General features: G+C 51.5%; 34 non-coding genes across 34 annotated transcripts; 17 read left to right on the top strand and 17 right to left on the bottom strand.

Annotated features, from left to right (window-relative positions):
- Positions 1–478: 478 nt before the first annotated feature.
- On the bottom strand, positions 479–550 carry Trnad-guc (transfer RNA aspartic acid (anticodon GUC)). The gene has a single exon. It is a non-coding gene; the product is annotated as a tRNA-Asp (tRNA).
- Positions 551–1282: 732 nt separating this feature from the next.
- On the top strand, positions 1283–1355 carry Trnar-acg (transfer RNA arginine (anticodon ACG)). The gene has a single exon. It is a non-coding gene; the product is annotated as a tRNA-Arg (tRNA).
- Positions 1356–1945: 590 nt separating this feature from the next.
- Positions 1946–2017, bottom strand: Trnad-guc (transfer RNA aspartic acid (anticodon GUC)). Its single transcript has one exon. It is a non-coding gene; the product is annotated as a tRNA-Asp (tRNA).
- A 732-nt stretch (positions 2018–2749) lies between these two features.
- Trnar-acg (transfer RNA arginine (anticodon ACG)) lies at positions 2750–2822 on the top strand. Its single transcript has one exon. It is a non-coding gene; the product is annotated as a tRNA-Arg (tRNA).
- A 590-nt stretch (positions 2823–3412) lies between these two features.
- On the bottom strand, positions 3413–3484 carry Trnad-guc (transfer RNA aspartic acid (anticodon GUC)). Its single transcript has one exon. It is a non-coding gene; the product is annotated as a tRNA-Asp (tRNA).
- A 732-nt stretch (positions 3485–4216) lies between these two features.
- Positions 4217–4289, top strand: Trnar-acg (transfer RNA arginine (anticodon ACG)). The gene has a single exon. It is a non-coding gene; the product is annotated as a tRNA-Arg (tRNA).
- A 590-nt stretch (positions 4290–4879) lies between these two features.
- Trnad-guc (transfer RNA aspartic acid (anticodon GUC)) lies at positions 4880–4951 on the bottom strand. The gene has a single exon. It is a non-coding gene; the product is annotated as a tRNA-Asp (tRNA).
- A 732-nt stretch (positions 4952–5683) lies between these two features.
- Trnar-acg (transfer RNA arginine (anticodon ACG)) lies at positions 5684–5756 on the top strand. The gene has a single exon. It is a non-coding gene; the product is annotated as a tRNA-Arg (tRNA).
- A 590-nt stretch (positions 5757–6346) lies between these two features.
- On the bottom strand, positions 6347–6418 carry Trnad-guc (transfer RNA aspartic acid (anticodon GUC)). The gene has a single exon. It is a non-coding gene; the product is annotated as a tRNA-Asp (tRNA).
- A 732-nt stretch (positions 6419–7150) lies between these two features.
- Trnar-acg (transfer RNA arginine (anticodon ACG)) lies at positions 7151–7223 on the top strand. The gene has a single exon. It is a non-coding gene; the product is annotated as a tRNA-Arg (tRNA).
- Positions 7224–7813: 590 nt separating this feature from the next.
- On the bottom strand, positions 7814–7885 carry Trnad-guc (transfer RNA aspartic acid (anticodon GUC)). The gene has a single exon. It is a non-coding gene; the product is annotated as a tRNA-Asp (tRNA).
- Positions 7886–8617: 732 nt separating this feature from the next.
- On the top strand, positions 8618–8690 carry Trnar-acg (transfer RNA arginine (anticodon ACG)). The gene has a single exon. It is a non-coding gene; the product is annotated as a tRNA-Arg (tRNA).
- Positions 8691–9280: 590 nt separating this feature from the next.
- Trnad-guc (transfer RNA aspartic acid (anticodon GUC)) lies at positions 9281–9352 on the bottom strand. Its single transcript has one exon. It is a non-coding gene; the product is annotated as a tRNA-Asp (tRNA).
- A 732-nt stretch (positions 9353–10084) lies between these two features.
- Positions 10085–10157, top strand: Trnar-acg (transfer RNA arginine (anticodon ACG)). Its single transcript has one exon. It is a non-coding gene; the product is annotated as a tRNA-Arg (tRNA).
- Positions 10158–10747: 590 nt separating this feature from the next.
- Trnad-guc (transfer RNA aspartic acid (anticodon GUC)) lies at positions 10748–10819 on the bottom strand. Its single transcript has one exon. It is a non-coding gene; the product is annotated as a tRNA-Asp (tRNA).
- A 731-nt stretch (positions 10820–11550) lies between these two features.
- Trnar-acg (transfer RNA arginine (anticodon ACG)) lies at positions 11551–11623 on the top strand. The gene has a single exon. It is a non-coding gene; the product is annotated as a tRNA-Arg (tRNA).
- A 590-nt stretch (positions 11624–12213) lies between these two features.
- Trnad-guc (transfer RNA aspartic acid (anticodon GUC)) lies at positions 12214–12285 on the bottom strand. Its single transcript has one exon. It is a non-coding gene; the product is annotated as a tRNA-Asp (tRNA).
- A 732-nt stretch (positions 12286–13017) lies between these two features.
- Positions 13018–13090, top strand: Trnar-acg (transfer RNA arginine (anticodon ACG)). The gene has a single exon. It is a non-coding gene; the product is annotated as a tRNA-Arg (tRNA).
- Positions 13091–13680: 590 nt separating this feature from the next.
- Positions 13681–13752, bottom strand: Trnad-guc (transfer RNA aspartic acid (anticodon GUC)). Its single transcript has one exon. It is a non-coding gene; the product is annotated as a tRNA-Asp (tRNA).
- A 731-nt stretch (positions 13753–14483) lies between these two features.
- Trnar-acg (transfer RNA arginine (anticodon ACG)) lies at positions 14484–14556 on the top strand. Its single transcript has one exon. It is a non-coding gene; the product is annotated as a tRNA-Arg (tRNA).
- A 590-nt stretch (positions 14557–15146) lies between these two features.
- Trnad-guc (transfer RNA aspartic acid (anticodon GUC)) lies at positions 15147–15218 on the bottom strand. Its single transcript has one exon. It is a non-coding gene; the product is annotated as a tRNA-Asp (tRNA).
- A 732-nt stretch (positions 15219–15950) lies between these two features.
- Positions 15951–16023, top strand: Trnar-acg (transfer RNA arginine (anticodon ACG)). The gene has a single exon. It is a non-coding gene; the product is annotated as a tRNA-Arg (tRNA).
- A 590-nt stretch (positions 16024–16613) lies between these two features.
- Positions 16614–16685, bottom strand: Trnad-guc (transfer RNA aspartic acid (anticodon GUC)). The gene has a single exon. It is a non-coding gene; the product is annotated as a tRNA-Asp (tRNA).
- Positions 16686–17417: 732 nt separating this feature from the next.
- Positions 17418–17490, top strand: Trnar-acg (transfer RNA arginine (anticodon ACG)). The gene has a single exon. It is a non-coding gene; the product is annotated as a tRNA-Arg (tRNA).
- A 589-nt stretch (positions 17491–18079) lies between these two features.
- On the bottom strand, positions 18080–18151 carry Trnad-guc (transfer RNA aspartic acid (anticodon GUC)). Its single transcript has one exon. It is a non-coding gene; the product is annotated as a tRNA-Asp (tRNA).
- Positions 18152–18883: 732 nt separating this feature from the next.
- Positions 18884–18956, top strand: Trnar-acg (transfer RNA arginine (anticodon ACG)). The gene has a single exon. It is a non-coding gene; the product is annotated as a tRNA-Arg (tRNA).
- A 590-nt stretch (positions 18957–19546) lies between these two features.
- Positions 19547–19618, bottom strand: Trnad-guc (transfer RNA aspartic acid (anticodon GUC)). Its single transcript has one exon. It is a non-coding gene; the product is annotated as a tRNA-Asp (tRNA).
- Positions 19619–20350: 732 nt separating this feature from the next.
- Trnar-acg (transfer RNA arginine (anticodon ACG)) lies at positions 20351–20423 on the top strand. Its single transcript has one exon. It is a non-coding gene; the product is annotated as a tRNA-Arg (tRNA).
- Positions 20424–20966: 543 nt separating this feature from the next.
- Trnad-guc (transfer RNA aspartic acid (anticodon GUC)) lies at positions 20967–21038 on the bottom strand. Its single transcript has one exon. It is a non-coding gene; the product is annotated as a tRNA-Asp (tRNA).
- A 732-nt stretch (positions 21039–21770) lies between these two features.
- On the top strand, positions 21771–21843 carry Trnar-acg (transfer RNA arginine (anticodon ACG)). Its single transcript has one exon. It is a non-coding gene; the product is annotated as a tRNA-Arg (tRNA).
- A 590-nt stretch (positions 21844–22433) lies between these two features.
- Trnad-guc (transfer RNA aspartic acid (anticodon GUC)) lies at positions 22434–22505 on the bottom strand. The gene has a single exon. It is a non-coding gene; the product is annotated as a tRNA-Asp (tRNA).
- Positions 22506–23237: 732 nt separating this feature from the next.
- On the top strand, positions 23238–23310 carry Trnar-acg (transfer RNA arginine (anticodon ACG)). Its single transcript has one exon. It is a non-coding gene; the product is annotated as a tRNA-Arg (tRNA).
- Positions 23311–23900: 590 nt separating this feature from the next.
- On the bottom strand, positions 23901–23972 carry Trnad-guc (transfer RNA aspartic acid (anticodon GUC)). Its single transcript has one exon. It is a non-coding gene; the product is annotated as a tRNA-Asp (tRNA).
- A 732-nt stretch (positions 23973–24704) lies between these two features.
- Trnar-acg (transfer RNA arginine (anticodon ACG)) lies at positions 24705–24777 on the top strand. Its single transcript has one exon. It is a non-coding gene; the product is annotated as a tRNA-Arg (tRNA).
- The last annotated feature ends 302 nt before the right edge of the window (positions 24778–25079 follow it).

Below are 25079 nucleotides of genomic sequence, written 5' to 3'. Positions count from 1 at the left end.
TAAATATCGCTGCCTGCAAGCGTCAGCGTAGCGTCAGTCGAGCAAAGTCGAGACAAGTCAAGCTGAGAGCTGTACGAGATGATACGCAACTAAGGACAGGCGTGTGAAAGCGACGCAGGCAACACTTTCCAAGTGTCCCTCTTCACTTAGCGAAGAGACAGAGCATCAACGCACAGCAGAGTGGCGCAGTGGAAGCGTGCTGGGCCCATAACCCAGAGGTCCGTTGATCGAAACCACGTTCTGCTAAAATTATTTTATTTGCAGACTGTGCCGAGATCGATTATTACGCCCAGAGCGACTGCTGGGGTGTTTTGATTCAGATTCAACAGCAAACCTCGTAATTCTCCTCGTGTGAAGAATGCGAGAACCACTTCCTAAATTGTAGCTTTTGTTTATGTTTTTGCACCACCTATACTCCTTGATCTTCCGACCCACGCACGAGCAACACTCTAGCAGGTTTGTGAGATAAAAATCGCATCTCCCCGGTGGGGAATCGAACCCCGGTCTCCCGCGTGACAGGCGGGGATACTAACCACTATACTACCGAGGATGAGCTCTAGGCAGTTGCCAGTGTGATAGACACATGGTGCTAATAGCCGCCAACGTCCTTCACTAAGTTCGGCGGGTGATAGTGCTGCAACTAAAAATCGGATATGCCGCCTGGCGGGGAATCGGACCGCGGTCTCCCGCGTGACAGGCGGGGATACTAACCACTATACTACCGAGGAAGACGCAGCTAGTGTCTCGAATACACAATTATGTAACTCAAATAGCTGATACATCTGAAAACTAGCCTCCTGTTGCTGTCACAGAATGCTGCTACGAAATAAAATTATGCTCACCGTGAGGCTCGAATTCACAATCCCGGCATTGCTCACGGCTACTGCTTATAGGTACCGTGGGCTAACCAACTGCGCCACTGGGACTACAACCCAGTGCTCTCAGTTTGCGCTATTCACTTTGCTGTAAACCAGTGGTGCACACAGAAACATATGATCGCCACCTGATGCCATACGAATGCTTCGTGCTATTCTTGTTTCATATGCTACGCTTACATGCACATCAACGGGCTCTGGTCGTCGAGAAAACGCAGCAAATAGCGCGCCTTGCCTTCCGCTACCTGTCGAACAGTGAACGCAGATGTGTGGCAAGCTCTAAGCTCTGCAGGCGCACTGTGGCCACGCAGCTGAACGAGAGCTACCTTCCTTGGGAGCTTGCTGAGCCATGGAGAACACGTGTCTTAGCGAAGTGCCCTTGTCTAGTAATCGAAACTGCTGCCAGTGGCTCTGTGGCGCAACGGATAACGCGTCTGACTACGGATCAGAAGATTCCAGGTTCGAATCCTGGCAGAGTCGGTATTTTGTTAGTTGCGACGCGTAGCTGGGCAGTGGATTTCGTATGTCGCCGCATCGTGGAGTGCTTTGTTACTCCTGTGCATCTCGCAGCTGCATGTCGACGCGATCGTGGTAAATATCGCTGCCTGCAAGCGTCAGCGTAGCGTCAGTCGAGCAAAGTCGAGACAAGTCAAGCTGAGAGCTGTACGAGATGATACGCAACTAAGGACAGGCGTGTGAAAGCGACGCAGGCAACACTTTCCAAGTGTCCCTCTTCACTTAGCGAAGAGACAGAGCATCAACGCACAGCAGAGTGGCGCAGTGGAAGCGGGCTGGGCCCATAACCCAGAGGTCCGTTGATCGAAACCACGCTCTGCTAAAATTATTTTATTTGCAGACTGTGCCGAGCTCGATTATTACGCCCAGAGCGACTGCTGGGGTGTTTTGATTCAGATTCAACAGCAAACCTCGTAATTCTCCTCGTGTGAAGAATGCGAGAACCACTTCCTAAATTGTAGCTTTTGTTTATGTTTTTGCACCACCTATACTCCTTGATCTTCCGACCCACGCACGAGCAACACTCTAGCAGGTTTGTGAGATAAAAATCGCATCTCCCCGGCGGGGAATCGAACCCCGGGCTCCCGCGTGACAGGCGGGGATACTAACCACTATACTACCGAGGATGAGCTGTAGGCAGTTGCCAGTGTGATAGACACATGGTGCTAATAGCCGCCAACGTCCTTCACTAAGTTCGGCGGGTGATAGTGCTGCAACTAAAAATCGGATATGCCGCCTGGCGGGGAATCGGACCGCGGTCTCCCGCGTGACAGGCGGGGATACTAACCACTATACTACCGAGGAAGACGCAGCTAGTGTCTCGAATACACAATTATGTAACTCAAATAGCTGATACATCTGAAAACTAGCCTCCTGTTGCTGTCACAGAATGCTGCTACGAAATAAAATTATGCTCACCGTGAGGCTCGAATTCACAATCCCGGCATTGCTCACGGCTACTGCTTATAGGTACCGTGGGCTAACCAACTGCGCCACTGGGACTACAACCCAGTGCTCTCAGTTTGCGCTATTCACTTTGCTGTAAACCAGTGGTGCACACAGAAACATATGATCGCCACCTGATGCCATACGAATGCTTCGTGCTATTCTTGTTTCATATGCTACGCTTACATGCACATCAACGGGCTCTGGTCGTCGAGAAAACGCAGCAAATAGCGCGCCTTGCCTTCCGCTACCTGTCGAACAGTGAACGCAGATGTGTGGCAAGCTCTAAGCTCTGCAGGCGCACTGTGGCCACGCAGCTGAACGAGAGCTACCTTCCTTGGGAGCTTGCTGAGCCATGGAGAACACGTGTCTTAGCGAAGTGCCCTTGTCTAGTAATCGAAACTGCTGCCAGTGGCTCTGTGGCGCAACGGATAACGCGTCTGACTACGGATCAGAAGATTCCAGGTTCGAATCCTGGCAGAGTCGGTATTTTGTTAGTTGCGACGCGTAGCTGGGCAGTGGATTTCGTATGTCGCCGCATCGTGGAGTGCTTTGTTACTCCTGTGCATCTCGCAGCTGCATGTCGACGCGATCGTGGTAAATATCGCTGCCTGCAAGCGTCAGCGTAGCGTCAGTCGAGCAAAGTCGAGACAAGTCAAGCTGAGAGCTGTACGAGATGATACGCAACTAAGGACAGGCGTGTGAAAGCGACGCAGGCAACACTTTCCAAGTGTCCCTCTTCACTTAGCGAAGAGACAGAGCATCAACGCACAGCAGAGTGGCGCAGTGGAAGCGTGCTGGGCCCATAACCCAGAGGTCCGTTGATCGAAACCACGCTCTGCTAAAATTATTTTATTTGCAGACTGTGCCGAGCTCGATTATTACGCCCAGAGCGACTGCTGGGGTGTTTTGATTCAGATTCAACAGCAAACCTCGTAATTCTCCTCGTGTGAAGAATGCGAGAACCACTTCCTAAATTGTAGCTTTTGTTTATGTTTTTGCACCACCTATACTCCTTGATCTTCCGACCCACGCACGAGCAACACTCTAGCAGGTTTGTGAGATAAAAATCGCATCTCCCCGGTGGGGAATCGAACCCCGGTCTCCCGCGTGACAGGCGGGGATACTAACCACTATACTACCGAGGATGAGCTGTAGGCAGTTGCCAGTGTGATAGACACATGGTGCTAATAGCCGCCAACGTCCTTCACTAAGTTCGGCGGGTGATAGTGCTGCAACTAAAAATCGGATATGCCGCCTGGCGGGGAATCGGACCGCGGTCTCCCGCGTGACAGGCGGGGATACTAACCACTATACTACCGAGGAAGACGCAGCTAGTGTCTCGAATACACAATTATGTAACTCAAATAGCTGATACATCTGAAAACTAGCCTCCTGTTGCTGTCACAGAATGCTGCTACGAAATAAAATTATGCTCACCGTGAGGCTCGAATTCACAATCCCGGCATTGCTCACGGCTACTGTTTATAGGTACCGTGGGCTAACCAACTGCGCCACTGGGACTACAACCCAGTGCTCTCAGTTTGCGCTATTCACTTTGCTGTAAACCAGTGGTGCACACAGAAACATATGATCGCCACCTGATGCCATACGAATGCTTCGTGCTATTCTTGTTTCATATGCTACGCTTACATGCACATCAACGGGCTCTGGTCGTCGAGAAAACGCAGCAAATAGCGCGCCTTGCCTTCCGCTACCTGTCGAACAGTGAACGCAGATGTGTGGCAAGCTCTAAGCTCTGCAGGCGCACTGTGGCCACGCAGCTGAACGAGAGATACCTTCCTTGGGAGCTTGCTGAGCCATGGAGAACACGTGTCTTAGCGAAGTGCCCTTGTCTAGTAATCGAAACTGCTGCCAGTGGCTCTGTGGCGCAACGGATAACGCGTCTGACTACGGATCAGAAGATTCCAGGTTCGAATCCTGGCAGAGTCGGTATTTTGTTAGTTGCGACGCGTAGCTGGGCAGTGGATTTCGTATGTCGCCGCATCGTGGAGTGCTTTGTTACTCCTGTGCATCTCGCAGCTGCATGTCGACGCGATCGTGGTAAATATCGCTGCCTGCAAGCGTCAGCGTAGCGTCAGTCGAGCAAAGTCGAGACAAGTCAAGCTGAGAGCTGTACGAGATGATACGCAACTAAGGACAGGCGTGTGAAAGCGACGCAGGCAACACTTTCCAAGTGTCCCTCTTCACTTAGCGAAGAGACAGAGCATCAACGCACAGCAGAGTGGCGCAGTGGAAGCGGGCTGGGCCCATAACCCAGAGGTCCGTTGATCGAAACCACGCTCTGCTAAAATTATTTTATTTGCAGACTGTGCCGAGCTCGATTATTACGCCCAGAGCGACTGCTGGGGTGTTTTGATTCAGATTCAACAGCAAACCTCGTAATTCTCCTCGTGTGAAGAATGCGAGAACCACTTCCTAAATTGTAGCTTTTGTTTATGTTTTTGCACCACCTATACTCCTTGATCTTCCGACCCACGCACGAGCAACACTCTAGCAGGTTTGTGAGATAAAAATCGCATCTCCCCGGCGGGGAATCGAACCCCGGGCTCCCGCGTGACAGGCGGGGATACTAACCACTATACTACCGAGGATGAGCTGTAGGCAGTTGCCAGTGTGATAGACACATGGTGCTAATAGCCGCCAACGTCCTTCACTAAGTTCGGCGGGTGATAGTGCTGCAACTAAAAATCGGATATGCCGCCTGGCGGGGAATCGGACCGCGGTCTCCCGCGTGACAGGCGGGGATACTAACCACTATACTACCGAGGAAGACGCAGCTAGTGTCTCGAATACACAATTATGTAACTCAAATAGCTGATACATCTGAAAACTAGCCTCCTGTTGCTGTCACAGAATGCTGCTACGAAATAAAATTATGCTCACCGTGAGGCTCGAATTCACAATCCCGGCATTGCTCACGGCTACTGCTTATAGGTACCGTGGGCTAACCAACTGCGCCACTGGGACTACAACCCAGTGCTCTCAGTTTGCGCTATTCACTTTGCTGTAAACCAGTGGTGCACACAGAAACATATGATCGCCACCTGATGCCATACGAATGCTTCGTGCTATTCTTGTTTCATATGCTACGCTTACATGCACATCAACGGGCTCTGGTCGTCGAGAAAACGCAGCAAATAGCGCGCCTTGCCTTCCGCTACCTGTCGAACAGTGAACGCAGATGTGTGGCAAGCTCTAAGCTCTGCAGGCGCACTGTGGCCACGCAGCTGAACGAGAGCTACCTTCCTTGGGAGCTTGCTGAGCCATGGAGAACACGTGTCTTAGCGAAGTGCCCTTGTCTAGTAATCGAAACTGCTGCCAGTGGCTCTGTGGCGCAACGGATAACGCGTCTGACTACGGACCAGAAGATTCCAGGTTCGAATCCTGGCAGAGTCGGTATTTTGTTAGTTGCGACGCGTAGCTGGGCAGTGGATTTCGTATGTCGCCGCATCGTGGAGTGCTTTGTTACTCCTGTGCATCTCGCAGCTGCATGTCGACGCGATCGTGGTAAATATCGCTGCCTGCAAGCGTCAGCGTAGCGTCAGTCGAGCAAAGTCGAGACAAGTCAAGCTGAGAGCTGTACGAGATGATACGCAACTAAGGACAGGCGTGTGAAAGCGACGCAGGCAACACTTTCCAAGTGTCCCTCTTCACTTAGCGAAGAGACAGAGCATCAACGCACAGCAGAGTGGCGCAGTGGAAGCGTGCTGGGCCCATAACCCAGAGGTCCGTTGATCGAAACCACGCTCTGCTAAAATTATTTTATTTGCAGACTGTGCCGAGCTCGATTATTACGCCCAGAGCGACTGCTGGGGTGTTTTGATTCAGATTCAACAGCAAACCTCGTAATTCTCCTCGTGTGAAGAATGCGAGAACCACTTCCTAAATTGTAGCTTTTGTTTATGTTTTTGCACCACCTATACTCCTTGATCTTCCGACCCACGCACGAGCAACACTCTAGCAGGTTTGTGAGATAAAAATCGCATCTCCCCGGTGGGGAATCGAACCCCGGTCTCCCGCGTGACAGGCGGGGATACTAACCACTATACTACCGAGGATGAGCTCTAGGCAGTTGCCAGTGTGATAGACACATGGTGCTAATAGCCGCCAACGTCCTTCACTAAGTTCGGCGGGTGATAGTGCTGCAACTAAAAATCGGATATGCCGCCTGGCGGGGAATCGGACCGCGGTCTCCCGCGTGACAGGCGGGGATACTAACCACTATACTACCGAGGAAGACGCAGCTAGTGTCTCGAATACACAATTATGTAACTCAAATAGCTGATACATCTGAAAACTAGCCTCCTGTTGCTGTCACAGAATGCTGCTACGAAATAAAATTATGCTCACCGTGAGGCTCGAATTCACAATCCCGGCATTGCTCACGGCTACTGTTTATAGGTACCGTGGGCTAACCAACTGCGCCACTGGGACTACAACCCAGTGCTCTCAGTTTGCGCTATTCACTTTGCTGTAAACCAGTGGTGCACACAGAAACATATGATCGCCACCTGATGCCATACGAATGCTTCGTGCTATTCTTGTTTCATATGCTACGCTTACATGCACATCAACGGGCTCTGGTCGTCGAGAAAACGCAGCAAATAGCGCGCCTTGCCTTCCGCTACCTGTCGAACAGTGAACGCAGATGTGTGGCAAGCTCTAAGCTCTGCAGGCGCACTGTGGCCACGCAGCTGAACGAGAGATACCTTCCTTGGGAGCTTGCTGAGCCATGGAGAACACGTGTCTTAGCGAAGTGCCCTTGTCTAGTAATCGAAACTGCTGCCAGTGGCTCTGTGGCGCAACGGATAACGCGTCTGACTACGGATCAGAAGATTCCAGGTTCGAATCCTGGCAGAGTCGGTATTTTGTTAGTTGCGACGCGTAGCTGGGCAGTGGATTTCGTATGTCGCCGCATCGTGGAGTGCTTTGTTACTCCTGTGCATCTCGCAGCTGCATGTCGACGCGATCGTGGTAAATATCGCTGCCTGCAAGCGTCAGCGTAGCGTCAGTCGAGCAAAGTCGAGACAAGTCAAGCTGAGAGCTGTACGAGATGATACGCAACTAAGGACAGGCGTGTGAAAGCGACGCAGGCAACACTTTCCAAGTGTCCCTCTTCACTTAGCGAAGAGACAGAGCATCAACGCACAGCGGAGTGGCGCAGTGGAAGCGTGCTGGGCCCATAACCCAGAGGTCCGTTGATCGAAACCACGCTCTGCTAAAATTATTTTATTTGCAGACTGTGCCGAGCTCGATTATTACGCCCAGAGCGACTGCTGGGGTGTTTTGATTCAGATTCAACAGCAAACCTCGTAATTCTCCTCGTGTGAAGAATGCGAGAACCACTTCCTAAATTGTAGCTTTTGTTTATGTTTTTGCACCACCTATACTCCTTGATCTTCCGACCCACGCACGAGCAACACTCTAGCAGGTTTGTGAGATAAAAATCGCATCTCCCCGGCGGGGAATCGAACCCCGGTCTCCCGCGTGACAGGCGGGGATACTAACCACTATACTACCGAGGATGAGCTGCAGGCAGTTGCCAGTGTGATAGACACATGGTCCTAATAGCCGCCAACGTCCTTCACTAAGTTCGGCGGGTGATAGTGCTGCAACTAAAAATCGGATATGCCGCCTGGCGGGGAATCGGACCGCGGTCTCCCGCGTGACAGGCGGGGATACTAACCACTATACTACCGAGGAAGACGCAGCTAGTGTCTCGAATACACAATTATGTAACTCAAATAGCTGATACATCTGAAAACTAGCCTCCTGTTGCTGTCACAGAATGCTGCTACGAAATAAAATTATGCTCACCGTGAGGCTCGAATTCACAATCCCGGCATTGCTCACGGCTACTGCTTATAGGTACCGTGGGCTAACCAACTGCGCCACTGGGACTACAACCCAGTGCTCTCAGTTTGCGCTATTCACTTTGCTGTAAACCAGTGGTGCACACAGAAACATATGATCGCCACCTGATGCCATACGAATGCTTCGTGCTATTCTTGTTTCATATGCTACGCTTACATGCACATCAACGGGCTCTGGTCGTCGAGAAAACGCAGCAAATAGCGCGCCTTGCCTTCCGCTACCTGTCGAACAGTGAACGCAGATGTGTGGCAAGCTCTAAGCTCTGCAGGCGCACTGTGGCCACGCAGCTGAACGAGAGCTACCTTCCTTGGGAGCTTGCTGAGCCATGGAGAACACGTGTCTTAGCGAAGTGCCCTTGTCTAGTAATCGAAACTGCTGCCAGTGGCTCTGTGGCGCAACGGATAACGCGTCTGACTACGGATCAGAAGATTCCAGGTTCGAATCCTGGCAGAGTCGGTATTTTGTTAGTTGCGACGCGTAGCTGGGCAGTGGATTTCGTATGTCGCCGCATCGTGGAGTGCTTTGTTACTCCTGTGCATCTCGCAGCTGCATGTCGACGCGATCGTGGTAAATATCGCTGCCTGCAAGCGTCAGCGTAGCGTCAGTCGAGCAAAGTCGAGACAAGTCAAGCTGAGAGCTGTACGAGATGATACGCAACTAAGGACAGGCGTGTGAAAGCGACGCAGGCAACACTTTCCAAGTGTCCCTCTTCACTTAGCGAAGAGACAGAGCATCAACGCACAGCAGAGTGGCGCAGTGGAAGCGTGCTGGGCCCATAACCCAGAGGTCCGTTGATCGAAACCACGCTCTGCTAAAATTATTTTATTTGCAGACTGTGCCGAGCTCGATTATTACGCCCAGAGCGACTGCTGGGGTGTTTTGATTCAGATTCAACAGCAAACCTCGTAATTCTCCTCGTGTGAAGAATGCGAGAACCACTTCCTAAATTGTAGCTTTTGTTTATGTTTTTGCACCACCTATACTCCTTGATCTTCTGACCCACGCACGAGCAACACTCTAGCAGGTTTGTGAGATAAAAATCGCATCTCCCCGGCGGGGAATCGAACCCCGGTCTCCCGCGTGACAGGCGGGGATACTAACCACTATACTACCGAGGATGAGCTGTAGGCAGTTGCCAGTGTGATAGACACATGGTGCTAATAGCCGCCAACGTCCTTCACTAAGTTCGGCGGGTGATAGCGCTGCAACTAAAAATCGGATATGCCGCCTGGCGGGGAATCGGACCGCGGTCTCCCGCGTGACAGGCGGGGATACTAACCACTATACTACCGAGGAAGACGCAGCTAGTGTCTCGAATACACAATTATGTAACTCAAATAGCTGATACATCTGAAAACTAGCCTCCTGTTGCTGTCACAGAATGCTGCTACGAAATAAAATTATGCTCACCGTGAGGCTCGAATTCACAATCCCGGCATTGCTCACGGCTACTGCTTATAGGTACCGTGGGCTAACCAACTGCGCCACTGGGACTACAACCCAGTGCTCTCAGTTTGCGCTATTCACTTTGCTGTAAACCAGTGGTGCACACAGAAACATATGATCGCCACCTGATGCCATACGAATGCTTCGTGCTATTCTTGTTTCATATGCTACGCTTACATGCACATCAACGGGCTCTGGTCGTCGAGAAAACGCAGCAAATAGCGCGCCTTGCCTTCCGCTAACTGTCGAACAGTGAACGCAGATGTGTGGCAAGCTCTAAGCTCTGCAGGCGCACTGTGGCCACGCAGCTGAACGAGAGCTACCTTCCTTGGGAGCTTGCTGAGCCATGGAGAACACGTGTCTTAGCGAAGTGCCCTTGTCTAGTAATCGAAACTGCTGCCAGTGGCTCTGTGGCGCAACGGATAACGCGTCTGACTACGGATCAGAAGATTCCAGGTTCGAATCCTGGCAGAGTCGGTATTTTCTTAGTTGCGACGCGTAGCTGGGCAGTGGATTTCGTATGTCGCCGCATCGTGGAGTGCTTTGTTACTCCTGTGCATCTCGCAGCTGCATGTCGACGCGATCGTGGTAAATATCGCTGCCTGCAAGCGTCAGCGTAGCGTCAGTCGAGCAAAGTCGAGACAAGTCAAGCTGAGAGCTGTACGAGATGATACGCAACTAAGGACAGGCGTGTGAAAGCGACGCAGGCAACACTTTCCAAGTGTCCCTCTTCACTTAGCGAAGAGACAGAGCATCAACGCACAGCAGAGTGGCGCAGTGGAAGCGTGCTGGGCCCATAACCCAGAGGTCCGTTGATCGAAACCACGCTCTGCTAAAATTATTTTATTTGCAGACTGTGCCGAGCTCGATTATTACGCCCAGAGCGACTGCTGGGGTGTTTTGATTCAGATTCAACAGCAAACCTCGTAATTCTCCTCGTGTGAAGAATGCGAGAACCACTTCCTAAATTGTAGCTTTTGTTTATGTTTTTGCACCACCTATACTCCTTGATCTTCTGACCCACGCACGAGCAACACTCTAGCAGGTTTGTGAGATAAAAATCGCATCTCCCCGGCGGGGAATCGAACCCCGGTCCCCCGCGTGACAGGCGGGGATACTAACCACTATACTACTGAGGATGAGCTGTAGGCAGTTGCCAGTGTGATAGACACATGGTGCTAATAGCCGCCAACGTCCTTCACTAAGTTCGGCAGGTGATAGTGCTGCAACTAAAAATCGGATATGCCGCCTGGCGGGAAATCGGACCGCGGTCTCCCGCGTGCCATCGGGGATACTAACCACTATACTACCGAGGAAGACGCAGCTAGTGTCTCGAATACACAATTATATAACTCAAATAGCTGATACATCTGAAAACTAGCCTCCTGTTGCTGTCACAGAATGCTGCTACGAAATAAAATTATGCTCACCGTGAGGCTCGAATTCACAATCCCGGCATTGCTCACGGCTACTGCTTATAGGTACCGTGGGCTAACCAACTGCGCCACTGGGACTACAACCCAGTGCTCTCAGTTTGCGCTATTCACTTTGCTGTAAACCAGTGGTGCACACAGAAACATATGATCGCCACCTGATGCCATACGAATGCTTCGTGCTATTCTTGTTTCATATGCTACGCTTACATGCACATCAACGGGCTCTGGTCGTCGAGAAAACGCAGCAAATAGCGCGCCTTGCCTTCCGCTACCTGTCGAACAGTGAACGCAGATGTGTGGCAAGCTCTAAGCTCTGCAGGCGCACTGTGGCCACGCAGCTGAACGAGAGCTACCTTCCTTGGGAGCTTGCTGAGCCATGGAGAACACGTGTCTTAGCGAAGTGCCCTTGTCTAGTAATCGAAACTGCTGCCAGTGGCTCTGTGGCGCAACGGATAACGCGTCTGACTACGGATCAGAAGATTCCAGGTTCGAATCCTGGCAGAGTCGGTATTTTGTTAGTTGCGACGCGTAGCTGGGCAGTGGATTTCGTATGTCGCCGCATCGTGGAGTGCTTTGTTACTCCTGTGCATCTCGCAGCTGCATGTCGACGCGATCGTGGTAAATATCGCTGCCTGCAAGCGTCAGCGTAGCGTCAGTCGAGCAAAGTCGAGACAAGTCAAGCTGAGAGCTGTACGAGATGATACGCAACTAAGGACAGGCGTGTGAAAGCGACGCAGGCAACACTTTCCAAGTGTCCCTCTTCACTTAGCGAAGAGACAGAGCATCAACGCACAGCAGAGTGGCGCAGTGGAAGCGTGCTGGGCCCATAACCCAGAGGTCCGTTGATCGAAACCACGGTCTGCTAAAATTATTTTATTTGCAGACTGTGCCGAGCTCGATTATTACGCCCAGAGCGACTGCTGGGGTGTTTTGATTCAGATTCAACAGCAAACCTCGTAATTCTCCTCGTGTGAAGAATGCGAGAACCACTTCCTAAATTGTAGCTTTTGTTTATGTTTTTGCACCACCTATACTCCTTGATCTTCCTACCCACGCACGAGCAACACTCTAGCAGGTTTGTGAGATAAAAATCGCATCTCCCCGGCGGGGAATCGAACCCCGGTCTCCCGCGTGACAGGCGGGGATACTAACCACTATACTACCGAGGATGAGCTGTAGGCAGTTGCCAGTGTGATAGACACATGGTGCTAATAGCCGCCAACGTCCTTCACTAAGTTCGGCGGGTGATAGCGCTGCAACTAAAAATCGGATATGCCGCCTGGCGGGGAATCGGACCGCGGTCTCCCGCGTGACAGGCGGGGATACTAACCACTATACTACCGAGGAAGACGCAGCTAGTGTCTCGAATACACAATTATGTAACTCAAATAGCTGATACATCTGAAAACTAGCCTCCTGTTGCTGTCACAGAATGCTGCTACGAAATAAAATTATGCTCACCGTGAGGCTCGAATTCACAATCCCGGCATTGCTCACGGCTACTGCTTATAGGTACCGTGGGCTAACCAACTGCGCCACTGGGACTACAACCCAGTGCTCTCAGTTTGCGCTATTCACTTTGCTGTAAACCAGTGGTGCACACAGAAACATATGATCGCCACCTGATGCCATACGAATGCTTCGTGCTATTCTTGTTTCATATGCTACGCTTACATGCACATCAACGGGCTCTGGTCGTCGAGAAAACGCAGCAAATAGCGCGCCTTGCCTTCCGCTAACTGTCGAACAGTGAACGCAGATGTGTGGCAAGCTCTAAGCTCTGCAGGCGCACTGTGGCCACGCAGCTGAACGAGAGCTACCTTCCTTGGGAGCTTGCTGAGCCATGGAGAACACGTGTCTTAGCGAAGTGCCCTTGTCTAGTAATCGAAACTGCTGCCAGTGGCTCTGTGGCGCAACGGATAACGCGTCTGACTACGGATCAGAAGATTCCAGGTTCGAATCCTGGCAGAGTCGGTATTTTGTTAGTTGCGACGCGTAGCTGGGCAGTGGATTTCGTATGTCGCCGCATCGTGGAGTGCTTTGTTACTCCTGTGCATCTCGCAGCTGCATGTCGACGCGATCGTGGTAAATATCGCTGCCTGCAAGCGTCAGCGTAGCGTCAGTCGAGCAAAGTCGAGACAAGTCAAGCTGAGAGCTGTACGAGATGATACGCAACTAAGGACAGGCGTGTGAAAGCGACGCAGGCAACACTTTCCAAGTGTCCCTCTTCACTTAGCGAAGAGACAGAGCATCAACGCACAGCAGAGTGGCGCAGTGGAAGCGTGCTGGGCCCATAACCCAGAGGTCCGTTGATCGAAACCACGCTCTGCTAAAATTATTTTATTTGCAGACTGTGCCGAGCTCGATTATTACGCCCAGAGCGACTGCTGGGGTGTTTTGATTCAGATTCAACAGCAAACCTCGTAATTCTCCTCGTGTGAAGAATGCGAGAACCACTTCCTAAATTGTAGCTTTTGTTTATGTTTTTGCACCACCTATACTCCTTGATCTTCTGACCCACGCACGAGCAACACTCTAGCAGGTTTGTGAGATAAAAATCGCATCTCCCCGGCGGGGAATCGAACCCCGGTCCCCCGCGTGACAGGCGGGGATACTAACCACTATACTACTGAGGATGAGCTGTAGGCAGTTGCCAGTGTGATAGAGACATGGTGCTAATAGCCGCCAACGTCCTTCACTAAGTTCGGCAGGTGATAGTGCTGCAACTAAAAATCGGATATGCCGCCTGGCGGGAAATCGGACCGCGGTCTCCCGCGTGCCATCGGGGATACTAACCACTATACTACCGAGGAAGACGCAGCTAGTGTCTCGAATACACAATTATATAACTCAAATAGCTGATACATCTGAAAACTAGCCTCCTGTTGCTGTCACAGAATGCTGCTACGAAATAAAATTATGCTCACCGTGAGGCTCGAATTCACAATCCCGGCATTGCTCACGGCTACTGCTTATAGGTACCGTGGGCTAACCAACTGCGCCACTGGGACTACAACCCAGTGCTCTCAGTTTGCGCTATTCACTTTGCTGTAAACCAGTGGTGCACACAGAAACATATGATCGCCACCTGATGCCATACGAATGCTTCGTGCTATTCTTGTTTCATATGCTACGCTTACATGCACATCAACGGGCTCTGGTCGTCGAGAAAACGCAGCAAATAGCGCGCCTTGCCTTCCGCTACCTGTCGAACAGTGAACGCAGATGTGTGGCAAGCTCTAAGCTCTGCAGGCGCACTGTGGCCACGCAGCTGAACGAGAGCTACCTTCCTTGGGAGCTTGCTGAGCCATGGAGAACACGTGTCTTAGCGAAGTGCCCTTGTCTAGTAATCGAAACTGCTGCCAGTGGCTCTGTGGCGCAACGGATAACGCGTCTGACTACGGATCAGAAGATTCCAGGTTCGAATCCTGGCAGAGTCGGTATTTTGTTAGTTGCGACGCGTAGCTGGGCAGTGGATTTCGTATGTCGCCGCATCGTGGAGTGCTTTGTTACTCCTGTGCATCTCGCAGCTGCATGTCGACGCGATCGTGGTAAATATCGCTGCCTGCAAGCGTCAGCGTAGCGTCAGTCGAGCAAAGTCGAGACAAGTCAAGCTGAGAGCTGTACGAGATGATACGCAACTAAGGACAGGCGTGTGAAAGCGACGCAGGCAACACTTTCCAAGTGTCCCTCTTCACTTAGCGAAGAGACAGAGCATCAACGCACAGCAGAGTGGCGCAGTGGAAGCGTGCTGGGCCCATAACCCAGAGGTCCGTTGATCGAAACCACGGTCTGCTAAAATTATTTTATTTGCAGACTGTGCCGAGCTCGATTATTACGCCCAGAGCGACTGCTGGGGTGTTTTGATTCAGATTCAACAGCAAACCTCGTAATTCTCCTCGTGTGAAGAATGCGAGAACCACTTCCTAAATTGTAGCTTTTGTTTATGTTTTTGCACCACCTATACTCCTTGATCTTCCGACCCACGCACGAGCAACACTCTAGCAGGTTTGTGAGATAAAAATCGCATCTCCCCGGCGGGGAATCGAACCCCGGTCTCCCGCGTGACAGGCGGGGATACTAACCACTATACTACCGAGGATGAGCTGTAGGCAGTTGCCAGTGTGATAGACACATGGTGCTAATAGCCGCCAACGTCCTTCACTAAGTTCGGCGGGTGATAGCGCTGCAACTAAAAATCGGATATGCCGCCTGGCGGGGAATCGGACCGCGGTCTCCCGCGTGACAGGCGGGGATACTAACCACTATACTACCGAGGAAGACGCAGCTAGTGTCTCGAATACACAATTATGTAACTCAAATAGCTGATACATCTGAAAACTAGCCTCCTGTTGCTGTCACAGAATGCTGCTACGAAATAAAATTATGCTCACCGTGAGGCTCGAATTCACAATCCCGGCATTGCTCACGGCTACTGCTTATAGGTACCGTGGGCTAACCAACTGCGCCACTGGGACTACAACCCAGTGCTCTCAGTTTGCGCTATTCACTTTGCTGTAAACCAGTGGTGCACACAGAAACATATGATCGCCACCTGATGCCATACGAATGCTTCGTGCTATTCTTGTTTCATATGCTACGCTTACATGCACATCAACGGGCTCTGGTCGTCGAGAAAACGCAGCAAATAGCGCGCCTTGCCTTCCGCTACCTGTCGAACAGTGAACGCAGATGTGTGGCAAGCTCTAAGCTCTGCAGGCGCACTGTGGCCACGCAGCTGAACGAGAGCTACCTTCCTTGGGAGCTTGCTGAGCCATGGAGAACACGTGTCTTAGCGAAGTGCCCTTGTCTAGTAATCGAAACTGCTGCCAGTGGCTCTGTGGCGCAACGGATAACGCGTCTGACTACGGATCAGAAGATTCCAGGTTCGAATCCTGGCAGAGTCGGTATTTTGTTAGTTGCGACGCGTAGCTGGGCAGTGGATTTCGTATGTCGCCGCATCGTGGAGTGCTTTGTTACTCCTGTGCATCTCGCAGCTGCATGTCGACGCGATCGTGGTAAATATCGCTGCCTGCAAGCGTCAGCGTAGCGTCAGTCGAGCAAAGTCGAGACAAGTCAAGCTGAGAGCTGTACGAGATGATACGCAACTAAGGACAGGCGTGTGAAAGCGACGCAGGCAACACTTTCCAAGTGTCCCTCTTCACTTAGCGAAGAGACAGAGCATCAACGCACAGCAGAGTGGCGCAGTGGAAGCGTGCTGGGCCCATAACCCAGAGGTCCGTTGATCGAAACCACGGTCTGCTAAAATTATTTTATTTGCAGACTGTGCCGAGCTCGATTATTACGCCCAGAGCGACTGCTGGGGTGTTTTGATTCAGATTCAACAGCAAACCTCGTAATTCTCCTCGTGTGAAGAATGCGAGAACCACTTCCTAAATTGTAGCTTTTGTTTATGTTTTTGCACCACCTATACTCCTTGATCTTCCGACCCACGCACGAGCAACACTCTAGCAGGTTTGTGAGATAAAAATCGCATCTCCCCGGCGGGGAATCGAACCCCGGTCTCCCGCGTGACAGGCGGGGATACTAACCACTATACTACCGAGGATGAGCTGTAGGCAGTTGCCAGTGTGATAGACACATGGTGCTAATAGCCGCCAACGTCCTTCACTAAGTTCGGCGGGTGATAGTGCTGCAACTAAAAATCGGATATGCCGCCTGGCGGGGAATCGGACCGCGGTCTCCCGCGTGACAGGCGGGGATACTAACCACTATACTACCGAGGAAGACGCAGCTAGTGTCTCGAATACACAATTATGTAACTCAAATAGCTGATACATCTGAAAACTAGCCTCCTGTTGCTGTCACAGAATGCTGCTACGAAATAAAATTATGCTCACCGTGAGGCTCGAATTCACAATCCCGGCATTGCTCACGGCTACTGCTTATAGGTACCGTGGGCTAACCAACTGCGCCACTGGGACTACAACCCAGTGCTCTCAGTTTGCGCTATTCACTTTGCTGTAAACCAGTGGTGCACACAGAAACATATGATCGCCACCTGATGCCATACGAATGCTTCGTGCTATTCTTGTTTCATATGCTACGCTTACATGCACATCAACGGGCTCTGGTCGTCGAGAAAACGCAGCAAATAGCGCGCCTTGCCTTCCGCTACCTGTCGAACAGTGAACGCAGATGTGTGGCAAGCTCTAAGCTCTGCAGGCGCACTGTGGCCACGCAGCTGAACGAGAGCTACCTTCCTTGGGAGCTTGCTGAGCCATGGAGAACACGTGTCTTAGCGAAGTGCCCTTGTCTAGTAATCGAAACTGCTGCCAGTGGCTCTGTGGCGCAACGGATAACGCGTCTGACTACGGATCAGAAGATTCCAGGTTCGAATCCTGGCAGAGTCGGTATTTTGTTAGTTGCGACGCGTAGCTGGGCAGTGGATTTCGTATGTCGCCGCATCGTGGAGTGCTTTGTTACTCCTGTGCATCTCGCAGCTGCATGTCGACGCGATCGTGGTAAATATCGCTGCCTGCAAGCGTCAGCGTAGCGTCAGTCGAGCAAAGTCGAGACAAGTCAAGCTGAGAGCTGTACGAGATGATACGCAACTAAGGACAGGCATGTGAAAGCGACGCAGGCAACACTTTCCAAGTGTCCCTCTTCACTTAGCGAAGAGACAGAGCATCAACGCACAGCAGAGTGGCGCAGTGGAAGCGTGTTGGCCCATAACCCAGATGTCCGTTGATCGAAACCACGCTCTGCTAAAATTATTTTATTTGCAGACTGTGCCGAGCTCGATTATTACGCCCAGAGCGACTGCTGGGGTGTTTTGATTCAGATTCAACAGCAAACCTCGTAATTCTCCTCGTGTGAAGAATGCGAGAACCACTTCCTAAATTGTAGCTTTTGTTTATGTTTTTGCACCACCTATACTCCTTGATCTTCCGACCCACGCACGAGCAACACTCTAGCAGGTTTGTGAGATAAAAATCGCATCTCCCCGGCGGGGAATCGAACCCCGGTCTCCCGCGTGACAGGCGGGGATACTAACCACTATACTACCGAGGATGAGCTGTAGGCAGTTGCCAGTGTGATAGACACATGGTGCTAATAGCCGCCAACGTCCTTCACTAAGTTCGGCGGGTGATAGTGCTGCAACTAAAAATCGGATATGCCGCCTGGCGGGGAATCGGACCGCGGTCTCCCGCGTGACAGGCGGGGATACTAACCACTATACTACCGAGGAAGACGCAGCTAGTGTCTCGAATACACAATTATGTAACTCAAATAGCTGATACATCTGAAAACTAGCCTCCTGTTGCTGTCACAGAATGCTGCTACGAAATAAAATTATGCTCACCGTGAGGCTCGAATTCACAATCCCGGCATTGCTCACGGCTACTGCTTATAGGTACCGTGGGCTAACCAACTGCGCCACTGGGACTACAACCCAGTGCTCTCAGTTTGCGCTATTCACTTTGCTGTAAACCAGTGGTGCACACAGAAACATATGATCGCCACCTGATGCCATACGAATGCTTCGTGCTATTCTTGTTTCATATGCTACGCTTACATGCACATCAACGGGCTCTGGTCGTCGAGAAAACGCAGCAAATAGCGCGCCTTGCCTTCCGCTACCTGTCGAACAGTGAACGCAGATGTGTGGCAAGCTCTAAGCTCTGCAGGCGCACTGTGGCCACGCAGCTGAACGAGAGCTACCTTCCTTGGGAGCTTGCTGAGCCATGGAGAACACGTGTCTTAGCGAAGTGCCCTTGTCTAGTAATCGAAACTGCTGCCAGTGGCTCTGTGGCGCAACGGATAACGCGTCTGACTACGGATCAGAAGATTCCAGGTTCGAATCCTGGCAGAGTCGGTATTTTGTTAGTTGCGACGCGTAGCTGGGCAGTGGATTTCGTATGTCGCCGCATCGTGGAGTGCTTTGTTACTCCTGTGCATCTCGCAGCTGCATGTCGACGCGATCGTGGTAAATATCGCTGCCTGCAAGCGTCAGCGTAGCGTCAGTCGAGCAAAGTCGAGACAAGTCAAGCTGAGAGCTGTACGAGATGATACGCAACTAAGGACAGGCGTGTGAAAGCGACGCAGGCAACACTTTCCAAGTGTCCCTCTTCACTTAGCGAAGAGACAGAGCATCAACGCACAGCAGAGTGGCGCAGTGGAAGCGTGCTGGGCCCATAACCCAGAGGTCCGTTGATCGAAACCACGCTCTGCTAAAATTATTTTATTTGCAGACTGTGCCGAGCTCGATTATTACGCCCAGAGCGACTGCTGGGGTGTTTTGATTCAGATTCAACAGCAAACCTCGTAATTCTCCTCGTGTGAAGAATGCGAGAACCACTTCCTAAATTGTAGCTTTTGTTTATGTTTTTGCACCACCTATACTCCTTGATCTTCCGACCCACGCACGAGCAACACTCTAGCAGGTTTGTGAGATAAAAATCGCATCTCCCCGGCGGGGAATCGAACCCCGGTCTCCCGCGTGACAGGCGGGGATGCTAACCACTATACTACCGAGGATAAGCTGTAGGCAGTTGCCAGTGTGATAGACACATGGTGCTAATAGCCGCCAACGTCCTTCACTAAGTTCGGCGGGTGATAGTGCTGCAACTAAAAATCGGATATGCCGCCTGGCGGGGAATCGGACCGCGGTCTCCCGCGTGACAGGCGGGGATACTAACCACTATACTACCGAGGAAGACGCAGCTAGTGTCTCGAATACACAATTATGTAACTCAAATAGCTGATACATCTGAAAACTAGCCTCCTGTTGCTGTCACAGAATGCTGCTACGAAATAAATTTATGCTCACCGTGAGGCTCGAATTCACAATCCCGGCATTGCTCACGGCTACTGCTTATAGGTACCGTGGGCTAACCAACTGCGCCACTGGGACTACAACCCACTGCTTTCAGTTTGCGCTATTCACTTTGCTGTAAACCAGTGGTGCACACAGAAACATATGATCGCCACCTGATGCCATACGAATGCTTCGTGCTATTCTTGTTTCATATGCTACGCTTACATGCACATCAACGGGCTCTGGTCGTCGAGAAAACGCAGCAAATAGCGCGCCTTGCCTTCCGCTACCTGTCGAACAGTGAACGCAGATGTGTGGCAAGCTCTAAGCTCTGCAGGCGCACTGTGGCCACGCAGCTGAACGAGAGCTACCTTCCTTGGGAGCTTGCTGAGCCATGGAGAACACGTGTCTTAGCGAAGTGCCCTTGTCTAGTAATCGAAAGTGCTGCCAGTGGCTCTGTGGCGCAACGGATAACGCGTCTGACTACGGATCAGAAGATTCCAGGTTCGAATCCTGGCAGAGTCGGTATTTTGTTAGTTGCGACGCGTAGCTGGGCAGTGGATTTCGTATGTCGCCGCATCGTGGAGTGCTTTGTTACTCCTGTGCATCTCGCAGCTGCATGTCGACGCGATCGTGGTAAATATCGCTGCCTGCAAGCGCCAGCGTAGCGTCAGTCGAGCAAAGTCGAGACATGTGAAAGCGACGCAGGCAACACTTTCCAAGTGTCCCTCTTCACTTAGCGAAGAGACAGAGCATCAACGCACAGCAGAGTGGCGCAGTGGAAGCGTGCTGGGCCCATAACCCAGAGGTCCGTTGATCGAAACCACGCTCTGCTAAAATTATTTTATTTGCAGACTGTGCCGAGCTCGATTATTACGCCCAGAGCGACTGCTGGGGTGTTTTGATTCAGATTCAACAGCAAACCTCGTAATTCTCCTCGTGTGAAGAATGCGAGAACCACTTCCTAAATTGTAGCTTTTGTTTATGTTTTTGCACCACCTATACTCCTTGATCTTCCGACCCACGCACGAGCAACACTCTAGCAGGTTTGTGAGATAAAAATCGCATCTCCCCGGCGGGGAATCGAACCCCGGTCTCCCGCGTGACAGGCGGGGATACTAACCACTATACTACCGAGGATGAGCTGTAGGCAGTTGCCAGTGTGATAGACACATGGTGCTAATAGCCGCCAACGTCCTTCACTAAGTTCGGCGGGTGATAGTGCTGCAACTAAAAATCGGATATGCCACCTGGCGGGGAATCGGACCGCGGTCTCCCGCGTGACAGGCGGGGATACTAACCACTATACTACCGAGGAAGACGCAGCTAGTGTCTCGAATACACAATTATGTAACTCAAATAGCTGATACATCTGAAAACTAGCCTCCTGTTGCTGTCACAGAATGCTGCTACGAAATAAAATTATGCTCACCGTGAGGCTCGAATTCACAATCCCGGCATTGCTCACGGCTACTGCTTATAGGTACCGTGGGCTAACCAACTGCGCCACTGGGACTACAACCCAGTGCTTTCAGTTTGCGCTATTCACTTTGCTGTAAACCAGTGGTGCACACAGAAACATATGATCGCCACCTGATGCCATACGAATGCTTCGTGCTATTCTTGTTTCATATGCTACGCTTACATGCACATCAACGGGCTCTGGTCGTCGAGAAAACGCAGCAAATAGCGCGCCTTGCCTTCCGCTACCTGTCGAACAGTGAACGCAGATGTGTGGCAAGCTCTAAGCTCTGCAGGCGCACTGTGGCCACGCAGCTGAACGAGAGCTACCTTCCTTGGGAGCTTGCTGAGCCATGGAGAACACGTGTCTTAGCGAAGTGCCCTTGTCTAGTAATCGAAACTGCTGCCAGTGGCTCTGTGGCGCAACGGATAACGCGTCTGACTACGGATCAGAAGATTCCAGGTTCGAATCCTGGCAGAGTCGGTATTTTGTTAGTTGCGACGCGTAGCTGGGCAGTGGATTTTGTATGTCGCCGCATCGTGGAGTGCTTTGTTACTCCTGTGCATCTCGCAGCTGCATGTCGACGCGATCGTGGTAAATATCGCTGCCTGCAAGCGTCAGCGTAGCGTCAGTCGAGCAAAGTCGAGACAAGTCAAGCTGAGAGCTGTACGAGATGATACGCAACTAAGGACAGGCGTGTGAAAGCGACGCAGGCAACACTTTCCAAGTGTCCCTCTTCACTTAGCGAAGAGACAGAGCATCAACGCACAGCAGAGTGGCGCAGTGGAAGCGTGCTGGGCCCATAACCCAGAGGTCCGTTGATCGAAACCACGGTCTGCTAAAATTATTTTATTTGCAGACTGTGCCGAGCTCGATTATTACGCCCAGAGCGACTGCTGGGGTGTTTTGATTCAGATTCAACAGCAAACCTCGTAATTCTCCTCGTGTGAAGAATGCGAGAACCACTTCCTAAATTGTAGCTTTTGTTTATGTTTTTGCACCACCTATACTCCTTGATCTTCCGACCCACGCACGAGCAACACTCTAGCAGGTTTGTGAGATAAAAATCGCATCTCCCCGGCGGGGAATCGAACCCCGGTCTCCCGCGTGACAGGCGGGGATACTAACCACTATACTACCGAGGATGAGCTGTAGGCAGTTGCCAGTGTGATAGACACATGGTGCTAATAGCCGCCAACGTCCTTCACTAAGTTCGGCGGGTGATAGTGCTGCAACTAAAAATCGGATATGCCGCCTGGCGGGGAATCGGACCGCGGTCTCCCGCGTGACAGGCGGGGATACTAACCACTATACTACCGAGGAAGACGCAGCTAGTGTCTCGAATACACAATTATGTAACTCAAATAGCTGATACATCTGAAAACTAGCCTCCTGTTGCTGTCACAGAATGCTGCTACGAAATAAAATTATGCTCACCGTGAGGCTCGAATTCACAATCCCGGCATTGCTCACGGCTACTGCTTATAGGTACCGTGGGCTAACCAACTGCGCCACTGGGACTACAACCCAGTGCTCTCAGTTTGCGCTATTCACTTTGCTGTAAACCAGTGGTGCACACAGAAACATATGATCGCCACCTGATGCCATACGAATGCTTCGTGCTATTCTTGTTTCATATGCTACGCTTACATGCACATCAACGGGCTCTGGTCGTCGAGAAAACGCAGCAAATAGCGCGCCTTGCCTTCCGCTACCTGTCGAACAGTGAACGCAGATGTGTGGCAAGCTCTAAGCTCTGCAGGCGCACTGTGGCCACGCAGCTGAACGAGAGCTACCTTCCTTGGGAGCTTGCTGAGCCATGGAGAACACGTGTCTTAGCGAAGTGCCCTTGTCTAGTAATCGAAACTGCTGCCAGTGGCTCTGTGGCGCAACGGATAACGCGTCTGACTACGGATCAGAAGATTCCAGGTTCGAATCCTGGCAGAGTCGGTATTTTGTTAGTTGCGACGCGTAGCTGGGCAGTGGATTTCGTATGTCGCCGCATCGTGAAGTGCTTTGTTACTCCTGTGCATCTCGCAGCTGCATGTCGACGCGATCGTGGTAAATATCGCTGCCTGCAAGCGTCAGCGTAGCGTCAGTCGAGCAAAGTCGAGACAAGTCAAGCTGAGAGCTGTACGAGATGATACGCAACTAAGGACAGGCGTGTGAAAGCGACGCAGGCAACACTTTCCAAGTGTCCCTCTTCACTTAGCGAAGAGACAGAGCATCAACGCACAGCAGAGTGGCGCAGTGGAAGCGTGCTGGGCCCATAACCCAGATGTCCGTTGATCGAAACCACGCTCTGCTAAAATTATTTTATTTGCAGACTGTGTCGAGCTCGATTATTACGCCCAGAGCGACTGCTGGGGTGTTTTGATTCAGATTCAACAGCAAACCTCGTAATTCTCCTCGTGTGAAGAATGCGAGAACCACTTCCTAAATTGTAGCTTTTGTTTATGTTTTTGCACCACCTATACTCCTTGATCTTCCGACCCACGCACGAGCAACACTCTAGCAGGTTTGTGAGATAAAAATCGCATCTCCCCGGCGGGGAATCGAACCCCGGTCTCCCGCGTGACAGGCGGGGATACTAACCACTATACTACCGAGTATGAGCTGTAGGCAGTTGCCAGTGTGATAGACACATGGTGCTAATAGCCGCCAACGTCCTTCACTAAGTTCGGCGGGTGATAGTGCTGCAACTAAAAATCGGATATGCCGCCTGGCGGGGAATCGGACCGCGGTCTCCCGCGTGACAGGCGGGGATACTAACCACTATACTACCGAGGAAGACGCAGCTAGTGTCTCGAATACACAATTATGTAACTCAAATAGCTGATACATCTGAAAACTAGCCTCCTGTTGCTGTCACAGAATGCTGCTACGAAATAAAATTATGCTCACCGTGAGGCTCGAATTCACAATCCCGGCATTGCTCACGGCTACTGCTTATAGGTACCGTGGGCTAACCAACTGCGCCACTGGGACTACAACCCAGTGCTTTCAGTTTGCGCTATTCACTTTGCTGTAAACCAGTGGTGCACACAGAAACATATGATCGCCACCTGATGCCATACGAATGCTTCGTGCTATTCTTGTTTCATATGCTACGCTTACATGCACATCAACGGGCTCTGGTCGTCGAGAAAACGCAGCAAATAGCGCGCCTTGCCTTCCGCTACCTGTCGAACAGTGAACGCAGATGTGTGGCAAGCTCTAAGCTCTGCAGGCGCACTGTGGCCACGCAGCTGAACGAGAGCTACCTTCCTTGGGAGCTTGCTGAGCCATGGAGAACACGTGTCTTAGCGAAGTGCCCTTGTCTAGTAATCGAAAGTGCTGCCAGTGGCTCTGTGGCGCAACGGATAACGCGTCTGACTACGGATCAGAAGATTCCAGGTTCGAATCCTGGCAGAGTCGGTATTTTGTTAGTTGCGACGCGTAGCTGGGCAGTGGATTTCGTATGTCGCCGCATCGTGGAGTGCTTTGTTACTCCTGTGCATCTCGCAGCTGCATGTCGACGCGATCGTGGTAAATATCGCTGCCTGCAAGCGCCAGCGTAGCGTCAGTCGAGCAAAGTCGAGACATGTGAAAGCGACGCAGGCAACACTTTCCAAGTGTCCCTCTTCACTTAGCGAAGAGACAGAGCATCAACGCACAGCAGAGTGGCGCAGTGGAAGCGTGCTGGGCCCATAACCCAGAGGTCCGTTGATCGAAACCAC

Source organism: Schistocerca gregaria, chromosome 8 (genome assembly GCF_023897955.1).
Source record: "Schistocerca gregaria isolate iqSchGreg1 chromosome 8, iqSchGreg1.2, whole genome shotgun sequence".
NCBI lineage: Eukaryota > Metazoa > Arthropoda > Insecta > Orthoptera > Acrididae > Schistocerca > Schistocerca gregaria.
Note: the sequence above shows the minus strand (reverse complement) of the source record. Positions and strands in the feature narration are given on the sequence as shown.